The sequence below is a fragment of the Belonocnema kinseyi genome, chromosome 2 (assembly GCF_010883055.1).
Source record: "Belonocnema kinseyi isolate 2016_QV_RU_SX_M_011 chromosome 2, B_treatae_v1, whole genome shotgun sequence".
NCBI classification, from domain to species: Eukaryota; Metazoa; Arthropoda; class Insecta; order Hymenoptera; family Cynipidae; genus Belonocnema; species Belonocnema kinseyi.
In genome coordinates, this window is record NC_046658.1 from 100,577,378 (window position 1) to 100,580,774 (window position 3,397).

Below are 3,397 nucleotides of genomic sequence, written 5' to 3' on the forward strand. Positions count from 1 at the left end.
AAAAGAAGATGAGACTTTTTTAGGAAGCTAAGAATCGAGAGTTGCTTCTAACTCACTTTTCGCAGAGCTAGTCACTTTTGAAGGCGCGTCGGTTCTTGAACTGATTTTCTTAAGTGGACGCAAAATTTTGACCTGTAACTTACCTTGCATGCCGAAAAACGAAATATTCAATTTTAATAAAGTTTTCTGCGAATAAAAAAAAACTATGTATCTTAAGAAGCAAATGGCCTGAAGCAAATTTGTGGGTCTTTTGAAGTGAACAACTCGGTCTAATATTCCTATTTTACAAGTTTTATATTTTTACTGAAAAATAAAATATTTTATAATTTTAAAAGTATTTCTGTTTTTCTTCGCAGGCCTTAAATCAAGGTCCTAAAGCTCCATCTATTTGGAAGATGTAAAAATTTAGCGTTTTCGCAGACGACAGCGACGACAACGACAAAGAAAGAGCCAACGTCAAACCATTAATCTTATGGATATCAGATTTGTTTTTCGACTTTATTCGTTAAAAGTGTGCTTCTTCCTAACCTCTGTATATCAGTCTTAAAATTACTTTCAATCGATTATATTTTTAATAAAGATTTATGAAAGAAAAATTAAACTTGTATCTATTTTCTTGATGTTTATTAATCACTCGAAAAACATATGAAACTATTAACATATGGAAAACACATCCCTAATAAGAATTCGTTAACCTCTGGTAAATAACAATAATACGCATAGTCGACAATAAAATGTAAAAAAAATCATGAACTTGAAAAACACAATGAACAATAATAGTTTTAAATGTATTTATTGGTTGTCTCATTGCAGCTCAACATTTTAAGATTACACAAATTGTCAAAGGTCTTACGCGGAAGGTGTCCTTCATTCTAAAACAGAGAAAACAATCGTTCTTCAACATAAAATGCATAGTCTATTTTTACCTAATATTCGGGCATTCGCATGAAAATGGCCTGTATGGAGTTACGCAAAGGGTGACATGTACTAGGATAGTTTCCCAGAATTAAAAATCCAAAACGAGTGCCACAAGTTCACGTGTCACACATTTTCATTAAACACGAAGTACACCCTTTTCATCGTTTTAGAGAAATGGTTATACTGCAAATAGATTTAGTGCCCGAAAATAAGAATTTTGACATTGATATTGAATAGCGCAAATATCTTTTAAACTAGAAGCGCTTATAAGGGCTTTTTTCATGCGGACGCCAGCATCTTATTTAACAACAACTAAGGAATTCAATTTAAAAATATAACGAAAGGAATGGACCACTCTCCATTTGCGTATACGAGAAATATATTCTCGATGAGAACGTCGAAATATTTGGAAACATTTAATAATATATCTGTTAAATTTTAAATACCTCTTTCTAATTGTGAAGTGGATCCGGTCCTGTTGGTATTAGTCTATCCATTCTTATTATTAAAGAGGCGTGAGAACCGGCCATCTGCGAAAGTGCAATAATGCACGAGAGGAGGAACACAGTAACATTTTTCAGGGAGACCATATTGAGTGTTGATTGATATTGAGATGTCTTTCGGATGGCGTTGTATAGTCCAGTATTTCCAGGGAGTGGTATTTTCCGGCCCCCACCATTCTCACGGCTAAAGGCCAATTCATACGAGCCGTTCACGGTCGCGGTTCGCCGGTCCGGTTCGGTTCTCGCGGTTGACCGGTGCAGCTCACACTCTGCCGATTCAGCTTACACGATTGTCATTCTCACGCAGGCGCGGTTGATAGACTAAGGTGACGTGAGTGATGCGCAGCAAGCTCGGGAAACAGCTGACAGGCTAGTCTTAATTGGCCTCTAGCCGGGAGAATGGTGGGGGCCGGAAAATACCACTTCCTGGAAACACTGGACTATACAAGGCCGTCTGAAAGACATCTCAACATCATTTGACACTCATTATGGCATCCCTGAAAAATGTTACTGTCGTCCTCCTAGTCTGCATTATTGCACTTTCTCAGATGGCCGGTTCTGACACCTCTATAATAATAAGTTCGAATAGACTAGTACCAACAGGACCGAATCCACTTCACAATTAGAAAGAGGTATTTAAAATTATACAGATATATTATTAAGTGTTTCCAAGTATTTCGACGTTCTCATCGAGAATATATTTCTCGTACACATAAATGGAGATCGGCCCATCCTTTGTGTTATACTTTCAAATTGAATTCCTTAGATATTGTTAAATAATATGTGGGCGTCCGCATGAAAAAGACCCTTATAAATGGTTCTGGTTTAAAAGATATTCACGTTATTCTAAGTCAATGTCAAAATTCTTATTTTGGGGCACTAAATCTATTTGCAGTATAACCCTTTCTCTAAAGCAATCAAAAGGGCATACTTCGTGTTCAAAGAAAATGTGTGACACGTGAACTTGTGGCACTCGTTTTGGATTTAAAATTCTGGGAAACTATCCTAGTACATGTCACCCTTTGCGTAACTCCATACAGGCCATTTTCATGCGAATGCCCGAATATTAGGTAAAAATGGACTATGCATTTTATGTTGAAGAACGATTGTTTTCTCTGTTTTAGAATGAAGGACACCTTCTGCGTAAGACCTTTGACAATTTGTGTAATTTTAAAATGTTGAACTGCAATGGGACAACCAATAAATACATTTACAACTCTTATTGTTCACTGTATTTTTTAAGAACATGATTGTTTTTACGTTTTACTGTCGACTCCGCGTGTCACTGTTATTTACCAGAGGTTAAGGAATTCTTATTAAGGACGTGTTTTCCATTTGTTAATAGTAACAAATGTTTTTCAAGTGATTAATAAACATCAAGAAAATACATACAAGTGTAAATTTTCTTTCATAAATCTTTATTAAAAATATAATCAATTGTAAGTAATTTTAAGAATCCTTGATTTAAGGCCTGCGAAGAAAAAACGGAATTACTTTTGAAATTATAAAATATTTTAATTTTCAGCAAAAATATAAAACTTGTGAAAAAGGAATGTTAGGCAGAGTTGTTCACTTCAAAAGACCCACAAATTTGCTTGAGAGCATTTTCTTTGTAAGATACATAGTTTTTTTTATTCGCAGAAAACTTTCTTAAAATTGAAAATTTCGTTTTTCGGCATGCAAGGTAAGTTACAGGTCAAAATTTTGCGTCCACTTAAGAAAACCAGTTCAAGAACAGACTCGCCTTCAAAAGTGACTAGCTCTGCGAAAAGTGAGTTAGAAGCAATTCTCGATTCTTAGCTTCCTAAGAAAGTCTCATCTTCTTTTTTAAATGAGAATAATATCCTCGTCATAGTTGTTTCTAGAAAACTTAGATTTTTGATCAAACCTAATAGCAATTAAAATCAGTTCTTGAGAAATGGGTACAGTTAGGATTTTTTTTTAGAAAATTGTCAATTTCGTAAGTTGGATTTAAG

At 34.8% G+C, this 3,397-nt stretch overlaps 2 long non-coding RNA genes across 2 annotated transcripts; one reads left to right on the top strand and one right to left on the bottom strand.

Annotated features, from left to right (window-relative positions):
- Positions 1 to 607: 607 nt before the first annotated feature.
- Positions 608 to 1,765, bottom strand: LOC117168410. Its single transcript, XR_004466488.1, has 2 exons — positions 1,365 to 1,765; positions 608 to 872 (listed from the first exon to the last, which is right to left on the bottom strand). It is a non-coding gene; the product is annotated as an uncharacterized LOC117168410 (long non-coding RNA).
- A 14-nt stretch (positions 1,766 to 1,779) lies between these two features.
- Positions 1,780 to 2,810, top strand: LOC117168409. The gene is made up of 2 exons (XR_004466487.1): positions 1,780 to 2,053; positions 2,546 to 2,810. It is a non-coding gene; the product is annotated as an uncharacterized LOC117168409 (long non-coding RNA).
- The last annotated feature ends 587 nt before the right edge of the window (positions 2,811 to 3,397 follow it).